Source organism: Tursiops truncatus, chromosome 1 (genome assembly GCF_011762595.2).
Source record: "Tursiops truncatus isolate mTurTru1 chromosome 1, mTurTru1.mat.Y, whole genome shotgun sequence".
Taxonomy (NCBI): Eukaryota; Metazoa; Chordata; class Mammalia; order Artiodactyla; family Delphinidae; genus Tursiops; species Tursiops truncatus.
This window is the reverse complement of record NC_047034.1, coordinates 81,463,648-81,483,865: the sequence shown is the minus strand read 5'-3', so window position 1 is coordinate 81,483,865 and position 20,218 is coordinate 81,463,648. Positions and strand designations below refer to the sequence as shown.

At 48.9% G+C, this 20,218-nt stretch overlaps 1 long non-coding RNA gene across 1 annotated transcript in view; it reads right to left on the bottom strand.

The window, feature by feature from the left end:
• LOC109547358 (uncharacterized) overlaps positions 1-13,458 on the bottom strand; it is a 98,495-nt gene extending 85,037 nt beyond the window's left edge. Inside the window, exons 1-2 of the long non-coding RNA XR_002173108.3 lie at positions 11,559-13,458; positions 9,527-9,585 (exon numbers count right to left, since the gene is read on the bottom strand). This is a non-coding gene — a long non-coding RNA (uncharacterized lncRNA). The remainder of the gene's footprint in view (positions 1-9,526; positions 9,586-11,558) is intronic.
• Between the last annotated feature and the right edge of the window lie 6,760 nt (positions 13,459-20,218).

Sequence of the window (20,218 nt, the reverse complement as noted above, 5' to 3'; positions counted from 1 at the left end):
GGCTCTCACCAACCCCCTCCAAACTTTGGAGATTTAGAGATGTCCATGTCTTAATAACCAGAGCTGCTGTGCTCGCTATCTAGGATTTGGTTTACCTGGTAAACGCCCTGTCACAGACCCAGCATTTCTTCAATCAACCCCATATTCATTTGCCACTATCTTGTGGCTGAAAATAACTCAAAATCCTGCCCTTTGTTCTTGAAGGTGAAAGATTACGCCTGTTAATAACAATCACCAAGTCCTAAGAGTCCCTATGGAGACCCCGGCGTTAATTCAGGCTCCAGCAAATCCAAATATTGGCTGGGAGACAGAAGCCAGCAGGATTTCACCTGCGTGGCCAATTTTTATCTAGAACAGGGCTACGCCTGCATTAATTTGTCACCAGTGGAAAATAAACATGAACCCACCGAGAATGATAGATTTTGACATGAGGAGTGGTGGGTTATTCAGAAATTTGGAAACAAAAACCCCATAAGAAGTCTGTATTTCTCAGCACCAAGGGGCCGGAAGAGCTGATCCCTGCCATGTTGAAAGCGTCCTCACTGCTCTCCCTGCTCCCCAGTTTGACGACGTGCTCCCTTCTTATCCTTCCCATCAAAACTTCAATTTCACCCTCTCACAGTGGCTTCTAGGACCACCCCATCGAAGCCAGATTCCCCCTGCTGAGGCAGGACAGAGCGTGGCATTTTTAGGCACTGGCGGATGGCCAGGGTGACTGCCACTGTGAGCGCTGGGGAAAGCGGCACCAGATAAGGTTGGAGAATTGACAGGGACCAGTCTGCGCAGAGCTTGGGGGCCACGGTGAAAGGCTTGCCCTTTATCCCGATGTCCGGAGCAGGGAAGAAGCATCTGAAAATGTCTTACATCGGTTCCAGCAAAGCTTTCTGCCCTGATTCAAGCGGTAGTGCAGCTTGGTGTTTGCGGAGCCTGACTCTCCTGAGCTAGCCACTTGGAGTCGAAGTGAACCGTCTAGAGGATTCAGCGAGACAAAGCAGATCAGCCTCATGACAACGAGGCTTGAGCCACAGGAGGAGAGAGGAATGCCCACGGCCCTGCCCGGAGTCGAGGGGACCAGCCGAGGGCTCCAGGGAACCTCGGGCTCCTTTGGGCAGCTCTCACCTGTTCCTCTGTTTCTAGGGCGGAAGATCCTCTGCCTGCCTCACCCCTCCTCCGGCCTGCCCGCTTCACCACCCCTGCCCCTTTCCCCAGAAGCGGCCCCACCCTCCCCTGGAACGTGGAGTTCTCTGCTGTGGACTATGGGAGGGCCCTGGACCAGGTACAAGATGCAAGCTGTGCTGCAGAGGGTGGGGGCAGGGGGCGGGAGGAAGGAAATGGGGAGGGAGGTCAAAGATGGAAGGGGAGAGGGGAGAAGAAAGGGACTGCTCTGGAGTTTCCCCCTCACACATTCCAGACCTTTCCTTTGATAAAAAGCAAAGGGAGGAGGTTTTTTAAATGAAATGAAATCAAATTCTGTCTGTTGGATTTGGTCGGCCCCCGTGATCCCACTCAACTGCCGCCTTGCCCCTCTCTTTCAGGACCACCGTCTGCAGTGTAACCACAATATAAAGCACCTACTGTGTGCCAGCTTGGCATTCTGCATGGACTGGGCCTGGGAGTTCTGGTGGCCGACCGTCACATTTGCTGGTACTGGGAACTTCCCAGGACATGAGACTTTCAGTACTAAACCCGGGACAGTCCCAGGCAAACTGGGACAGCTGGTCACCTAAGTAGGAGTTGACCATCCTGTAGAGTCAATGATCTAGTAGTTAAATCACAGCACAGTGTGGCCTGTGGGCAGTGACAGGTAGGAATAAAGAGTTTCCCCCATAGAACTGGAAACACCTTCTTGGCACTTAGCTCCCTTCCTGAAAGGACCCCAGTGCCTGTTTCCATGATGCCAGTCCAGGCGGAGCTAAGCCCCTGGGAGGGGCAGGCGGTGGTGCTGAGACTGGGCTGTCTCTGTCGTTTGCTAAGGTGACTCTCATTATACGAAGCTACGGGAGCCTGTCCACTGGCTCTTTAGGCGAAGGTCAGTTAAGGACAAGCGATTAGCTTGCCCCTTTGGGCCTTTCTCTTGGTGACACCGCCTCTGGTTCAGAACAAAGGCCCCTCATTTTGCTAGGGCACCGAGTATTGAATGCCAGAGTGCTGCCATCTGCTGGTCGCAGGGCCTGTTTTCAGGAGGTGAGCTGAAGCCTCCAGAGGAAAGCTGACGGGCAAGCCAGGGGCTGCTAAGCCCACCAGCCACAGCAAGGCCTCCCGGAGTGCCCAGGGCCAGACCTCTAGCGAGAAGCAGCCAGGGACCCCCTCAAAGGTACACCTGGAAGAGCACTGGAAGCCCCCTCAGTGCCTGTACTCTATCAGTCCGGCTGTGGATTCCAAGAATTCCCAGCTAGCATGGGCGCTCTTTTAGCTACAATACAATCCTCTGGGCCCCAGGGGTGGGCTGAAGCGGGCTGCACCAGAGTCCATAATTAAATATTCAGGAATTTTAAAAGCTGCAGGGTAGAAAGCCCAGAGATAAACCCACGCACATATGGCCACTTTATCTTTGATAAAGGAGGCAAGAATATACAGTGGAGCAAAGTGGTGCTGGGAAAACTGGACAGCTACATGTAAAAGTATGAGATTAGAACACACCCTAACACCATACACAAAAATAAGCTCAAAATGGATTAAAGACCTAAATGTAAGGCCAGAAACTATCAAACTCTTAGAGGAAAACATAGGCAGAACACTCTATGACATAAATCACAGCAAGATCCCACCTCCTAGAGAAATGGAGATAAAAACAAAAATAAACAAATGGGACCTAATGAAACTTCAAAGCTTTTGCACAGCAAAGGAAACCATAAACAAGACCAAAAGACAACCCTCAGAATGGGAGAAAATATTTGCAAATGAAGCAACTGACAAAGGATTAATCTCCAAAATTTACAAGCAGCTCATGCAGCTCAATAACAAAAAAACAAAAACCCAATCCCAAAACGGGCAGAAGACCTACATAGACACTTCTCCAAAGAAGATATACAGATTGCCAACAAACACGTGAAAGAATGCTCAACATCATTGATCATTAGAGAAATGCAAATCAAAACTACAATGAGATACCATCTCACACCAGTCAGAATGGCCATCATCAAAAAATCTAGAAACAATAAATGCTGGAGAGGGTGTGGAGAAAAGGGAACACTCTTGCACTGCTGGTGGGAATGTGAATTGGTTCAGCCACTATGGAGAACAGTATGGAGGTTCCTTAAAAAACTACAAATAGAACTACCATATGACCCAGCAATCCCACTACTGGGCATATACCCTGAGAAAACCATAATTCAAAAAAGAGTCATGTACCAAAATGTTCATTGGAGCTCTATTTACAATAGCCAGGACATGGAAGCAACCTAAGTGTCCATCAACAGATGAATGGATAAAGAAGATGTGGCACATATATACAATGGAATATTACTCCGCCATAAAAAGAAACGAAACTGAGTTATTTGTAGGGAGGTGGATGGACCTAGAGTCTGAAGTAAGTCAGAAAGAGAAAAACATATACCGTATGCTAACACATATATATGGAATCTAAAAAAAAAAAAAAAAGGTCATGAAGAACCTAGGGGTAAGACGGGAATAAAGACACAAACCTACTAGAGAATGGACTTGAGGATATGGGGAGGGGGAAGGGTAAGCTGTGACAAAGCGAGAGAGTGGCATGGACATATATAGACTACCAAATGTAAAATAGATAGCTAATGGGAAGCAGCTGAATAGCACAGAGAGATCAGCTCGGTGCTTTATGACCACCTAGAGGGGTGGGATAGGGAGGGTGGGAGGGAGGGAGATGCAAGAGGGAAGAGATATGGGAACATATGTAAATGTATAACTGATTCACTTTGTTATAAAGCAGAAACTAACACACCATTGTAAAGCAATTATACTCCAATAAAGATGTTAAAAAAATAAAATAAAATAAAAAATAAAAGCTGCAATAGACGGTGGGAACATTTACAATACGGAAATTGGCAAATGCTACAAATGAGAGCTCTCCCACCCCCTCCAGGGCATCAGTCAGCACGCCACTGCAAAGCCCCTGTCAAGCTTCAAATATTGTCACCTGGGAGATGGACCATGTCAGCCCGTTAGCAGGGGTTTTCTCAGATAAACCGCCTAGTATGAAATCAGTATCAGAGAAGAGAGATATATTCCGATAAGAGGGAGGTTGTGGGAAAGGCATTTTTTAACAACTCCCTAAGAACAATTACTTAATAGTTAATGGCCCAGGCATCAGAAACACCTGGATTCAAGTGACAGCTCTTCTACTTGTGAACTGTAGGACAATGAAGCAAACGGCTTCACCTCTTTAGCTCCCAGTTTCTCTGTCTTGAGTGGGGGGTAATATTAGCAGCTCCTCAAATGGTAGTTGTGAGGTGATGCAGTTCTAAGTGCTTAGAACGTTGCCCGGCACAAAGTAAGTGCTCAATACATGTTAAATAGTATCAGTTATTGATTAGAATCACAACTCAGCAGGCTTGGAACTGACCTGCCATCTCCCTACTAAAATCATTTTCACCTCTAGGTGTCCTTCACGGGGTTGGGAGGTGGGAGTTGCTGCCTCCATCCTCCGCAGCAGCTACATTTTGACATCAGACTCACTTTTGGCTATTCATTTGTCCATGTCCCCTGCAGTTAGTACATAAGACAAGGGATCCCCTAGAACGTAGAAATAAGGTGGTAAGGTGAATGTAAAAGTATTAAAGATACAAACAATGGACACCAGCGGAAGTGCAGAAGATTCTCTGTAAAGGGATTCCTGCCCAGTTAAGGCATCCAGTATGTAAGTTCAGAAAGGGCAGGATTCAAATCTGATTGTAACAACAAGACCCGAATCCTCCTAAGTCGTATCGCCTTCTGGCCAGCAGGAAAGCAAAAGTCTAACGCTTCTGATTACAGATCAGATGTAGCCATGTGACCACAGCTAGCTGCAGGAAAGGTGGAAAGGGTCTTTGTTCAAAGTGGGGGTAGGAGGCATGTGTCTAACTAAAAATTAGGGGCTCTATTTTTAGGAAAGGAAGAACAGATATTGGGGGGGGGAACCCACAGACTCTACCACAGTAGGTCAGTTTCTCTAAGTCTGTTCACTTCTTGACATCAGGGCACTTCTGCATGACAGCCCCCAGGATAAGCTGCCGTGAGCCCAGACTGGACAGGTGGCTAGATTCCCTCTGGAACGTTCTCTCTGTGGTCCTCGGTGAGACTACAACTCCCACATCCCATCAGGCACGGAGCTCCACTCTGTTGCCTCTACAGCTCCTTCCCAGAGTTTCCCTCCTTTCCGGCCCCGGCCTCCCCACTGGAGTTCGGGTCTCCCTGACCACCCATCTGGGTGATTGTAATAATCACTTTGTTCTTTCTGCCTCCACTCTTGCTCTCCTTCAAGCCCTGCAGCCGACAGATCACTCTTCCTAAAGCACAAGTCCCACCATGACACATCCCTGCTCAAGAACGTCCCAGAACCATTTCCCAGTTCCTTCCCCAAAGTCCAAATTCCTTACAATTCTGAAGACTTTCTATGAATAGGTCTTTGTCTGAATTTCCCTCACGCACATGAAGCTCCAGCAAGAAAGGGCTGCTCACCCTTCCTGGGATATGACTGTGCCCTTCTGCCCCTCTGCCTGGGCTCCGCTCTGCTGGCATCTCTTCCCTCCTCAGCCTGTCTAAATCTTACCTGTCTCGCAAAGCTCAGGTCAAAGCCCTCCTCTTCCATGGAGCCTTACCCAAGCTTGAGCTACTCCCACCCTCCCAAGCACTGTCATAGGAGTTTATGTTTCTATTACGCTTGACCTGAAAGTATTTCTGCATTCCCTACTAGGGCGTAAGCTTCCACGGGGCTGGGGCCATGCTTGCTGGCATCTGGCACTAGAGCCTGCCATGTCGGTGACTCAGAATAAATGTTTGTAGAATGGATTTGCAGAGCAGGGTTAGTGCTCCATGGAAGAGGGGCACGTGGGGACTGGGTTTGAATGTGAACAGCTCACACAATGACCTGTGAGCCTGCTGGAAGCCAGAAAGCCAGGGTGACCATTTACACCACTCGGGGAGCCAACATTTTGCCTCCATCTGAATTTACAAGTGTCGGGACAGACCTTCCACAAAAGGGGAGCCCCTTCTGGGCTTGTGTTTGAGGGGCCATGTGAGGGAATGGAGCGGGGCTGGTAAGGATGTCTGGCATTACTCCCTTTTTTTTTTTTCAGAAGGATCAAAGTATGAGTAGCCATGAACATCAAAGCTTTCTGGGGGAACGAGGCATTGACAGGAAACTTTAAATTATCTAGACAAAGCTTTCATTTCTCAGTCCCAGGGCAGCAAGGTGGCTCGCTCGACGTCACATGGCCAGAGTGTAGGGTAGCACCTCGACTGTCCCAGTTCCCTGGCTACTATTCTCCTGCTCCACTGCACGAGTCGTCCAGGTAAAAGACACCATCGATTCCCAAGGAAACCTCAAGTTTGGGGAAATACGAGGTCGTAGAGATCACACATAGATTTGTGTGTTTATTTTTATGCTAGCCATCATAAAATTATTTTATGCTTATACAACCAAAGAAGGAAGACGTGCAGTCAATTTTCAAAGTTGAAATTCTATATGTCTTAACATCCGGTGTTTAGATTTTCCCCTTCTCTGTTCATTGTCACCTTTTTTCCTCGGGAAAGTATCAAAATGGCTTTTCCTTACAACCTACTATATACAAAATAAACAACAAGGTCCTACTGTATAGCACAGGGAACTATAGTCAATATCCTGTAATAAACCATAATGGAAAAGAATTTGAAAAAGTATATATATATATATATATATATATATAAATATATATATAACTGAGTCACTTTGCTCTACAGGAGAAACTAATACAACATTGTAAATCAACTATACTTCAATTTAAAAAACACTTTTTTAATGGCTTTTCTGATTTTCCGCTGGGGCTGAGAAGTCTTACTGGGAGCACCCATTCTCGGTCCAGCTTGTAACTGCCTAGATTTTAGTGCAATAGATAAGACTTGGGACCACAGACTACTGAAAGGCCCTTTGTTCGTGGACTACAAGGAGGGTCACTCAGTTTATCTCATTCATTATGCGACCCGACTTTTGAGTTGCCAGGTTGAAGCCCGGGGCAACATGTTGATGGAAGAGAACATTAAGCACCAAGTTGTTCTGTGCTCGTGTTCATTCCAACCCACTTTCACCTCCCTTAGCCCGCGAAGGTTATGACTACGGCCCAATTCCCTAGTGACTCACTCCAGGAAAAGGACATGTGACAAGGACCTGGCTCTCATGGGACTGCTGGTCAGCGGTGCCAAGACAGAGATGGCATTGTTCAGAGGAGCCTCAGGAAGTCAAACATCCGGAGACAAGTGTGCATGGACAACTCGCCCCACAGGCTGGAAGGGAACGTATTTTTCCCCACTGATCAATCTGTGTATTTACCTCTGCAAGGGCACTCAGAGGACTTCCGGAATGTTTATTCCCTTCAGTCTCAAATGGAGCCTCTCAATGGGCCAGGAAAGGAAGGGACCAGTGTTCCTGGAAGCCTGCTAAATGCTGGGTGCTTTATCTGTTGCCACATTCAATTCCATCCCCCCAACAGCCCTTTGAAATAATCATTATGGCCATTCCCGCTTTACAGATGAGGAAATTTAGGAGGTGGGTGGCCAGGCCCAGCCAGCTACTAAATGGCGGACCCATGGGTCTAGGTTGACATTGAAGGGTATTTCCAATGCCAGAAAACAGGGTCCTTTCCATGCTGGTGTCCAAACTTTTGATAAAAGAAATTTTCACATATTGAACTATAGAGAAGTCATTCTGACTTTATACATGAGTTAACTTGAGTTTGATGCTAACTACAATAGCCTCTTTGTGGCCTATCAAACCTATATTGTACATCTGCTTTAACTGTTAAAGAAAAGGGCACACTGACCAGAAGTAAAGAACATCCATGTTAAAGATTAAATGCCCCCCTTCATACGATGATAAGACTCCCTTCCCAGGTGCCAAGGCCACACTGTACGTGCTGTACGTGTACGTGTTGGTCTGTTTTTTGAAACCTTGAAGAAATGTAGCCCTGACTTGTTTAATGTTCTTTTTCCTGTCCAGATATAAAACTGTGCTGAAAACCCTGCTTCTCTGGAGTGGTTTCTCAGAATAATCTGGAAACCTGGCTTCCGGGCTAGTCCTCAGTTTGGCTCAAATAAAACTCTTTTCTATTCTTATTATTGATGGTTTATTGATTATTTTCGTCAACACGTCCTCTGAGACAAGTAAGAGCAGTCACTGACCGGATGCTTCTGGAAGCTTTGTCTCTCGGCTGCCTTCCAAACACAGCTTTGTTCTGACCTCTTTCTCTCCATCTTCAAGACGCTTGCAAATGCCACTTTCCCCATGAACAGTTCCTGAGCACACAGTTCCAAGAGATTTCTCCCTCCTTCTCTCTTGCCCTCTGACCCTCTCAGCCTGTGATCCAAGCTCAGCCCTCACAGAGACTAGAGCTCAGCTCCTTTAAACTTGCACATGCATTTGTAAACTCCCAGGTGGGCTCTAAACTCCTCAAAGGCGTGGACACTGGCCTTGCGGAGCCCTGAGAAGGCTTAGCATAACAAACAATAACAGGTACTGAATGATTCCTGGTGAATTTTTAGGAGAGGCTATGGAAGTCCCTGTGATTCTTTTAAGTAGAGAAGCACGGAAATCTCAGACAGGTGGTTGCTATCTCTGGCTCTTTAGCCAACATTCACCTTTGCACCAGAGTCCATAATCCTCTCCCCAACTTTCTGGGGGTCTAAGAGGAGACTGCCATTGCCCTGCACAAAATCCATGCCTTCCACCATCTGCACGGGGGGCGCAGGGTCGTGGGGAGCACCCTGCCCACTGGGTCCAGGGGGCTCGGCGGGAGTGGTCCAGGCTTTCCGGCAGCCTTGCCTGTTCCCTTGGTCTTTTCCCACGTCTGGGTGCTCACGCCTAGCCCCTCTCCAGGGACTCCGTGATGACGGCCTAACCACACTGGCCACCAACGCCTCACCTCTCCTCTAGGGACACATCCGCCGGCACAAATCCCAGATCTCATTTTCTTCCCCCCTGGGATTCTGCCTGTTTTCTTTCCCCTTAACTTACTGTCTTCCCTCTCTGAGCGGCCTGTTTATCTCCAGCTCTGTCAGAAGAACGATGAGGTCTGAGCACCGACGCCCACGTGGCATGCCTGTTCCCACCTCTCCCCCCGCCCCAGGTCCCTGGTCCTTTGGGGTCAGCACTACCCCTCCACGCAGCTTGCTTACCCCCCTCCACGCAGCCTCCCGCCTCTCCTTCCAGCCACACATGGGGCATGGAGAGCACTGCAGCCGCACCCACAGACGCCCTTCCCCGGGGCTCCCTTGGGCCCCATCCACACGCAGAGGCCAGCCCTGCCCCTGGGCCTGAGCGTGCACCTGCCTGTCTCCCCAACTCAGCTGGGAGGACCCCAAAGGCACCGCCACCTCTTACCTTGATTCCTGATGCCTGGCCCTGTGATCGCCATGCAGAAGGTGCTCAGTCGGTGTTAACTGAAGGTGGAAATGAATGGCAAATGAATAAATGGTCTTGGTTCTGCTCTATGAAAGCACTCAATGCAGCAGATCAATCTTATATTCACAGTTCAGTCCCTGCCAGGAGGTCCCTGCACTAGACAGGACTTGGAAGCATGGACTAGCATAGGTGCTGCATCTGGAGGGCCTTAAGTCACTGACCGGATGAGAACACAGACAGGGAAGTGACTTGCCCAAGGCCATGCGGTGTGAGCTGCAGATCAGACTGACCCAGACTCTCTGATTCCATGACAAAGGCACCGTCTCAGTCATGACTTCAGAGTAATAATACGCTTGCTTTGCTCCTAAAGGACCCTGTAATTCAAACTTAATTTCTCCCAGTGATTTCTAATTAGTGAGGTTTGTTCTTGGGCTGCTAACCGTATCTAGCATTGATGAAGCCTCCTTGGAAGTAAACCTGTAGGCAGTCAGGGATCCTGGGATCCTGTTAGATCCCGCAACAGTTCCGCTTTCCCAGCAAAAGCACTAGGAACGTGTGCCAGATTGAGACAACACACCTAAGGCGTTGCTCTCCACCTCCCAGATCTGGCACTGTGAATCCCCGCCCTGCTGCCACCCCTAATCTGCTGCTTGATAGAGGCTGTTCTGGCTCCCTCTCCCCCCATTCCCCACCCAACATCGTTTCTGTTGAACCCGTTAGGTAGTTATTATCGTTTGCAGCAAACAGCTGATGCCTCCCGGAAAATTTAGCATTTGCTCTTCCCTGTTCCATTCATCTTGTGGCTTGTACATTTTCTCTTCTTTGTTATTAGCAGGGGCACTTACTGGAAAACTAGATCTCTGTCGCTTAGTGGTTTCATATGTCCCTTCTGTTCAGAACCCACCTGGAGTCAGAATCGTGTCTCTGTGACAGAACAATTGGTTGCTATGGAAATGACTGTACCACCCTGGGCACAGGCCTGCCTGCAGAGAAGCTGAGCACTGCATGCAGGGAGCGGCGGTGGAGGAGGGAGGAGGGGTCGCAGAATCCCGGCTGTGACCTGTTAGACTAGTGACTGATTTCTCTAGGCCAGCGTGGTCCCTCTGTTCCTTTTCCTCCCCAAACTGTATGTGTATGTGACTTCTCTTATCCACACCCTTCCCTCCTGCCACCGTCACTAGCCACTAACCACTCCACCCAAAGAGCAAAACCTTCCCCTACCTTCTCTCTTCCACCTCCAAGTTCAGCTTAGAGCTCGCTTCCCGCTCTGGGTGAACCACACCTGGCCAATCGCTTCTCCAATCGAAACCTCCCAATTCTAATGAATTTGCATGTAATGTATTTAAGTGGAATCACTTGCTTGGTTTCTCATTATGCTATTTTTTTTTCCCTTCTTATCAAGCTCCTATACTTTCTCTTCTCAATAGTACTGTGGCCCCATGAGTGCACACCTGGGCCAGTTGGGTGCATCGTCCCACAGATCCAGGCCGGACTCTGCTGACCACAGGTCCTTGGTAAATGCTACTCCCCGACTCCCAGAGATGACAGACTCAACCTCCAAGCCTGTCCAAGTAAACCTACTCAATCTTACTTCTTAAGGATCAAAAGCCTGGAGTGACAGGCAAATTGTATAGCTCTGGATATCATTTTGAACATTTGACAACCGAAAGAGGGAAGAACGCTAAAGCTTCAGTTGCCTGAAATACCCTCAGCTGATAAAGAATGAAAAAGCCGTGCTTTGTTATTTAGAAGTGTTTTATTTTTGTGGGTATTAAATCAGTTTCCTGTTGCAAGTTTTTCTTTAGTCTCATTTGCCTGTCACTTGGGACAAACCCAGGGAAGCGTTTACCCCCAAGGCCCATGACCCCCTTCCGTTAACGTGGCACAGAGACCCTCTTCTGCATTTTCACATGAAGGGCTATGCGAGACCGCCCAACCTAAGGGCAGCTCCTCGTGCCTGGGAGAGGCTGGAGCCCTTCCAGAGTGCTCTCTGGGGCAAGGTTAAACTTACAAACATGAGGTGTAGATGTGGGGCCTTCCCTTTGTCCAATGGGCAACGTCTCGTAGAGCCTGGGAGTGCAGGGCCGGTGAAGTTCCCTCTTGCTGTGTGTGGCTGTCAAGCCGAGCTGTGCTGGGCCACAGGGTGAAGGAGGCAATGTTGGTTTGGGGGTCCCAACCTCCTTTTTCTGGAACCTGCCCTCCAGTCCCCCAAGGTGTGAGTAAACTGGTAGAAGTATCCCACTCAGGTGAGAAGGGCGCAGAGGTCAGGGCGCCTCCAGGGGAGAATCAACCTTGGAGCTGGATGCCACTTCCCGGAGACTCTCTGCAGGAAGCCCTGGGCACGCAGGCCAGAGCGGCCCGGGGAAGGCACGCTGGGCCCAGCAGGGAGAGTGCGGCTCGCCCCAGCACGCAGCCCAGGGCTGGTCCGCTTATGGAAAGGGGCCCTGTGCCTGGGAAGCCTGACACACCAGAGAAAGCAGGTCTGCTGTGGGGACAGGGGGTGGGCTGTCTGTGGGCACGTGCCGAGCTGAGAGAGAGGACCCGGATGTGCAAGGGGCCTGCCTTTTCCCACCCTCAGAGCTGCTTTCATTTGGCGCGGGGGTGCGCCCTGAGGCCTGAGGAGGTGCTGGCAGGGCGTCCTCACCAGGCAAAGGCCCAAAACAAACACCAAACCTGGATGCCCCTGGCAGGGGGGCCGTGGAAGAGCTGGCTTTGGTCCATGGCCTCAGTCGGGGACACGCCCTTGCCCCAGCCTTGTCAGCGCAGTGCCTGTTGGGAAGCTTGTCCCTGCCCTTCCCAGAGTAGGTGTGGTGAAGGCCCCTCACCAGTCTCAGCCCTTCCACAGCCCCAGCTTGAGGCAAGGCCTCTGGTCCCCATGGATGGAGGATACGGAGAGTGATGCTGCGGTTCCTTCTAGCTCTACCCTGACTGTAAAAGAGAAGAGGAAGTGCCCCAGTGGCATCACCCGGGGGACAGAAGACCTTCCCCCAGCGCTCACTGTTCACACTTATTACCGTTACTCAAGGAGTCACTCACTGCTCGAAGGAGACACCAGAATTCAAGCTCGGGCTGTGTGGCGGCCACAGAGGGCTCCTTCTCAGCTGGCCCCTCTGGAGACAGAACCACAGTCCAGCTTTAGAGCCCAGTGGCCCTCAGCCCTCATGGGGCACAAGGGGGAACCCGAGACAGCCAGCTTCCACATGTTCCTTGAGCAGCTGGGCGACGTGCTTGGTCTCTTCCAAAGAAATAATCTCAATGAGTTCTTCCCAGGAGAGAGGAAAAACAAAACTCAAACACCAGAGTCACAGAAATAGCCTGGGGCTGATCAGCCCTGACTGGCCGGTAGCTATGGCCTCCCACTGACAGCCTCGTCTGAAATAATAGTGGAGCCATCACAGCCCGTTTGCAAAATATGTTCCTTATGCTCTGTCAGCCCAGATCCAGGAGTCAGACACCACGCCAGATGGCTGCTTCACAGGAAAGGAAGGAGGGAAGGGAGGGAGGGAGGAAGAGAGAGAGGGAGGGAGAGAGAAAGAAAGAAAGGGAGGAAGGAAGGGAAAGAGAGAAAGAAAAAGAAAGGAAAGAAAGAAAGGAAGAAAGAAAAGAAAGAAAGAAAGGGCATAGAGGCTGGTAGAAAGGGGGACACACAGCCAGGAGAGGAAAAGGACGGGGCCGACAGGAGCACCTGGACCAGGTCTGGCTGGAGTTGGAGGTGACGGCATTATAGGAAAGATTGAAAGGTTAATATGAAACCAGCCGATGCTGAAAGAGAACAATTAGGAAGGTTAAGGGGCTTAATATTAGATTAATGGCTGCTGGAGGATAAAGTTCACAGCTTCCAGGAAAGAAGTCTGACTCAGAGAAATCTTTTTCGTTGATGACTCTTGATCTGATTTTGCTGATCTATTTTTGTCGTCCTGGTAACTGAGAGAAAATGAGCATTCATTCACATGCGATTCACTCTCCCCTTCCCTCCCCCACCCTCCCCTTTCTTCTCTCTTTCTGTTTGGGAATGTCTGATTTTCTTCAGGTTCTGGAGTGAATTTTAGGGTCCCACCTGTTCAGCATGCCATACCCCACCTGTAAGTTTTCCCCTCAGTGAGATTTGTGATGCTCTATAAGAATATTTTCTTCAGTGTTGGTTGTATTCTGGGGATATTTCAGGCCAGTAAGTGGTTTCACGGATCAATGGCTCAGCCCAGGAGAGATGTTCTGAGATAAGATAATTACCCTCAGAATAGGAGAAAATATTTGCAAATGAAGCAACTGACAAAGGATTAATCTCCAGAATTTATAAACAGCTCATGCAGCTCAATAACAAAAAAACAAACAACCCAATCTAAAAATGGGCAGAAGACCTAAATAGACATTTCTCCAAAGAAGATATACAGACTGCCAAAAAACACGTGAAAGAATGCTCAACATCACTAATCATTAGAGAAATGCAAATCAAAACTACAATGAGGTATCACCTCACACCAGTCAGAATGGCCACCATCAAAAAATCTACAAACAGTAAATGCTGGAGAGGGTGTGGAGAAAAGGGAACCCTCTTGCACTGTTGGTGGAAATGTAAATTGATCCAGCCACTGTGGAGAACAGTATGGAGGTTCCTTAAAAAACTACAAATAGAACTACCATATGACCCAGCAATCCTACTACTGGGCCTATACCCTGAGAAAACCATAATTCCAAAAGAGTCATGTACGAAAATGTTCATTGCAGCTCTATTTACAATAGCCTGGAGATGGAAACAACCTAAGTGTCCATCATCGGATGAATGGATAAAGAAGATGTGGCACATATATACAATGGAATATTACTCATCCATAAAAAGAAATGAAATTGAGTTATTTGTAATGAGGTGGATAGACCTGGAGTCTGTCATACAGAGTGAAGTAAGTCAGAAAGAGAACAACAAATACCGTATGCCACGTATATATGGAATTTAAGAAAAAAAAATGTCATGAAGAACCTAGGGGTAAGGCAGGAATAAAGACGCAGACCTCTTAGAGAACGGACTTGAGGATATGGGGAGGGGGAAGGGTGAGCTGTGACAAAGCAAGAGAGTGGCATGGACATATATACACTACCAAACGTAAGGTAGATAGCTAGTGGGAAGCAGCCGCATAGCACAGGGAGATCAGCTCGGTGCTTTGTGACAGCCTGGAGGGGTGGGATAGGGAGGGTGGGAGGGAGGGAGATGCAAGAGGGAAGAGATATGGGAACATATGTATATGTATAACTGATTCACTTTGTTATAAAGCAGAAACTAACACACCATTATAAAGCAATTATACTCCAATAAAGATGTAAAAAAAAAAAAAAGAGTTAACTCAAGTATGGGTAGCCGGCGGAGGAGACTGGGGCAGGGGGTTCCCAAGCTTCCCCAACCCAGCAGCAAATCGGTTCCCTCCACCCCACCACCCCACCCCCCCTGCAGGGAGCTTTTAACATATAGACTCCCAGGCGCCACCCGGGGCCAAGTGAATTCGAATCTCTGGAGGAGTCCTCTGGGAGTCTGTATAAAGTTCCCAAGGTGACCTCAAGACCAGCCCAGTTTGGGAACCACTGGCCCAGGCGCACAAGGAAGAAAGGCAAGGGAAGGGGGCCACAGACCCTTTACAGTGTACTTAGGTCATTTGTGTGACTTCCTAGCTCCCATCCCAGCTGGTGAATTTCTTGGGGCAGATACTTCGTTTACTCATCTTTATAACCCCTGCACAGGGCTGGCCGCATCCAGTTTTCAAGGTCCCATTTTCAGAAGCCTGGATGGTAGAGACCTGGCCTGCACAAGAGCACAGGAGCCCAGAGACGCTCCAGTCCAGTGGTTTGCAAACTGTGCTCCCAGGCACCCTGGGGTTCCGTGGGGAGGGGTTTCAGGCTCCCGTCCACCTCTCCCCTTCACTCAGGGCAGCCCCCTCCCCTTGTACAACTTTGTGTTACCCTTATAGAGGAGAAAATGTCACCTCAAAATATGCCACCTTGACCTATTGGTCATTTTGAATGAAAGGGACTTATGAAATAGCTGGTGTAAAAAACACCCTGACCCTCCTTTGTCCTCCTGAAAGCAGGAGATGAATCTCCCAGGCAAAAGGACCCTCCTTATATCAGGAGGAAGGAAGGCATCCTTATCACCAGAAATTTAAATTTCCTTATCACAGGAAATTTAGGCCCCGGAAGGCAGTATAAACAAACCCTGTTACCTCTTCACATTTACTCCCTTGTCTTGTCAATTCTTCACAAATGTGTTGTTTCTTTGTCTAAAAGGTAGAGAAGCTTCCTGCTCTGGTCACTTCCTCGGGTCTTCATTCTCCTGTGAAGACTTCCATGTACATGTGAAAAAATAAATAAAATGTATATGCTTTTCTCTCATTGATCTGTCTTTGTCAGTTTAATTTTGAGATCCAGCCAGGGACCCTAAGAGGGAGAAGGAAAACTTTCCCCTCCCTACACTAGTGCAATCACCTCTCTGGCTTCCCAGTTTCCACCCTTGCCAACCTCCAGCCCCAGCCCTTGTCTATTTTCCATCCAGTGTACAGAATGATTATTTCAAAGCATAATGCCAGTCAGGTAGCTCTTTTATTCAAGAGCCTGCATTAGATTTCCATTTCACTCACCCACTATCTATCTGAGGTCCTCACCACAGCCTAGGAGTCCCCACATGTCCTCGCCCGGCTTCCCCCTCGCTCATCAGCTCCAGCCACACTGCCTCCTACATGCCCTACACACACCAGGCAGGCTCTTGCCACATTCCGTTCCTTCGGACTGAAACGCTCTTCCCCAGATGCCCGCCTAGCTGCTTCCCCTTTTCCTGACCACCTACCCAAAATGGTGCCCCATTCCATCAGCCTCTAGTCCCTTCCTCTACTCTGCTGAGTGTCTCCTCTACTAGCATAGAAGCTCCAGGAGGAAAAGCACTTTGTTTTGTTCACGCAGTGTCCCCAGCACTGAGAACAGTGCCTGGCATATAGTAGATGCACATTAAATACTTGTTTCCTGAATTAATCAGGTTGGTTTTCCATCTAAAATCATTCTGTACATTTTCTTCTTTACACATGTCTATATTTTCCAAATTTTCTGCAGTAGCTATATATCACTTTTAGTCACAAAAAGCAATAAATGAAGTCTTCTCCAGGACCGTTCTCTGGGAGACCCTCCGGGGTCTGAGTGGCACCAGGTCTGTCCTGAGCTGCTTAGAGCCATAAGGATACTGGGAGGAACCTCCAGTTTCTGATGGTGGATGGCGAACTCAGTGATGACAAGAAGCCCCTGTTTAGCCACCAGCACCTTGTCTTGGGATCAGTGGTGGGGAGCGCTGAGGAGGGGAGAGAGAAGTGAAAACAGAACCAGCAATAGCTGTGACATTCACCCTGCTCTCCTCTGCCTGGTACACACGCAAACATAAGCACTCCCAAGGATCCGGGCTCCCAGCGCTCTCCTCCAGAGAAGGCCCTGCTGCTGTGGGCTATGGTTTCACGGGCACAACCAGCTTTCCTCCCGCAGGTTTTCGCTCTCTTTTCTTTGGGGACTGTCTCTGGGCCTGGTACCTCCTGGCTCTGCTCAGTTGAGTGACTGAATCTAAAACAAAGAAGCAACATCACGGCTCCAGGGGCAGGTCTCAGGCCTGATGGAGCCCCTCATCTGGTCTCTGTGTCAGAGCCCCTGCCTCCCCAAGTGGGTGGAAATCCCGGGCTCTCCCATGACTCAGAGTTCCTGTTCACAAGAGCTCAGCAGTTCCAGATGACAGCACAGCCTCGCACACTAGAAACAATTCAGGAAATGAAAGCACCTTGAACTTGATCATTTTCTGAAGGAATCTTTTCTGAGCCTCTTGCATAAAACCCATCTAAAATAGACATCGGAAAAGAGAACTAAGTGGCCCCGTTTCCCCTCCCTCCTCCAGCCCCAGAGCTTCCCTTGTGGGAGTGACTCAGACTCCCAGGCCCTGGCTCCTGCCTGTCTTATTGTGACATATCACCAGGTCCCATCACCCTCAGGAACAGAGCTGCTGTCTCCTGGGCTAAGACAAGCCTGAGACGCTCAAGAGCAGGGGTTGGACACCTTCTATAAAGAGCCAGATGGCAAACATTTTAGTCCTTCTGAGCCATCTACAGTCTGGTTCCTGTCACCTATTTCTTGTTTGTTTCCTACAACCCTTTAGAAATGTAAAAACCTTTCTTAGCTCACAGGCCTTACAAAAACAGACTGTAAAGGTGGGCAAGGTACTGCCCATGGGCCAAATCCAGTCCACTGGCTGTTTTTGTAAAATGACGTTGTATGGGAACACAGCCATGCTATGTACTGTCTGTGGCTGCTTTCAGGCTGCAATAGCAGAATTGAACACTTGCCACGGACACCAGCAAAGCCTGAAATAGTTACTATCTGTCCTTTTACAGAGAACATTCGCCAAGCCCTGCTTCAAAGTACTAATATAAACGACTCACTGGTATTCCAGCTTTTAGTGCTGCACACACCTTCCTGTTTCATACTGGGAACATTTTTGGAGATTAGTATTTGTCCCATTTTACAGATGAGGAAACTGAGGACCAAAAGGTTAAGGCTTACCCAAGGTCACACAGCTAATAGGGATTTGGGACCAGGCAAAGCTGCTCTGGAAAGGGCAATCCCTGAAGCCTGGAGTCGACCTCTTGTTCAGCCCCATCAGGGAAGGAGGCAGCAAGCAGGTCCCTTGGTGAAGCATCAGAGAGAGACACCAGGTATGGAAAGTAAGCAGGCTGACCTGTACAGGCACTCCTAAGATTCTCGTGAAATCCTCGTGTGCAGAATATCTCCAAGGGCTTTCTGTGCACGGGAAAGGCTACTGGCTGACTGACTGGCAGGAAAGAGGTCCTTTCAAATCCATGTTTGGCTTCTGTAAAGATTAAACAGGTAGTCACATAACTGTGAAGATCAGGGAGCCACAGCAATCCTCCCACAGAGATCTGGAGGACCTTGCATCCCGCAGACCTGAGGACGGCAGCGCCATCACTGGTGTGAGAGAGACCCCCAGTGGAAGTTAGTGGTATCGCAGCTCCTAAGTGTCTAGAAACACCCTCAGGCTTCCAGGAGCTCACTTCCTGGGCTGGGAGTGTAAAAGGCTGGTGTCATCTTTGAGTAATTGTCCCAGTACGTGAAACTAAATGAGTGTTGTCCTCCTCAAAACCCTCCCTGAGGGAGGTTGGCGTCTGCATGCGCTCACAGTGCTGTCATTTCACAGGACGTGTTAGGAGCGCTTCCTAGGCCTGCTTTCATGGCCTTTCCTGTGCTTTTAGAGTTTTATCTGTGGGGCACATCTGACTCCTGAGAACAGCTGGCCTCTGTGAAGCTCTGTTTATGCTTCCTTCAGTCTAACTTTGCTCCAGGACCTGTTTAGTGTGTCTCATAAGGTTGTTAGATGTTGCTATTGTTGGTGGGCTTTTTTTAAAATTGGAATTAAATACCACAGTCATAAATTAGGATTCCTAGCATTTCTGGAAAAGTCAGACAACACTGGTTCTAAGTGTTGGAGCCAGTGGTTGAAGCTGAGGAGCTGCCGCCCCCTTAGAAGGATTCTCCAGTTTGCCACAGTCCTCACTCCGCCCTATTACCTATTATTGCCTGCCCTGCTGTTGACTACATTGCCTTCCTTGTCTCTATGGAAGTGCTATAGTTATATCACATATACGGAATAACTGCCATAATAATAACTGTTGCCACAGGACCGGACACTATGCGAAGCATGGCACGTACATTCTCTCATCTAACCCAGTGCATTAGTATCATTGTTCTCAACTCACAGATGCAGAAACTGGGCTTCACCCTCCCCTAAGCGACTTGCCCAGAATCAAACAGCAAGTATCTTCCCCATGCAATTACCTGCTGTGGTCAGGCAAGCAGGCAGACCTGGATTTGATTCCATGAGATAGCAGAAAGTTAGGTTAAACAGATATAAAATATCTTTATGAGCCATAGGGTTGAACTGAATTTCAGTTATGGACATATGCATTTGACCTTGTCAGATAACGGCTCCTCCCATTGGTTTAGGGGGTGTGTCTGGCTCAGCAAGTCCCCAATCACTAGGTTTTCCTCTTTCTCTACCCATAATGTATTCAAGAATGGCTAGCCCTGATCCCAATTATGAAGCAGGCTACGTATCTCTGGTGTTAAAGACACCGGACTCTTCCCCCTCTCTTCCTCAGGATACCTGTCTTGACCCTCCTCTGATGCCACGTGCCCAGTGCCCTGAGGTCCTGACAAGGGGCCTGGAGACCCTGCTGTAACACAGTGTCGAGGCCTGAACTCTGAGACGTCACCTCACCTTCCAGATTTTCCCTATGCCCTTTGTCTAGCAAAATGTCCTCCATCAAAACATCCTCTTCTGTGTCCCAAATGTTCAGCCCCTTCTAAATGACTGACTGCTTAATCTGATAAATGAATGGGAAGATGAGGTGCTAAGGGACTTAGTCACTCTTCCAAAAACTCCTTTTAAAACAATCCCAGGGCTTCCCATTGCTCTTTGGAGACTGAAGTCAAAATCCTCAGCAAGACCCAAAAGGCCCTTCTGTCCACCGGCCACTCCCCCACCCCACTCTCCATCCGGCATTCCCCCCACCTTCTCCCAGTTCCTCCCACACACCTTAGTTCCCCACTACTGCTGGGTCTTTACACTGATCCTGTCCTCTGCCTGGA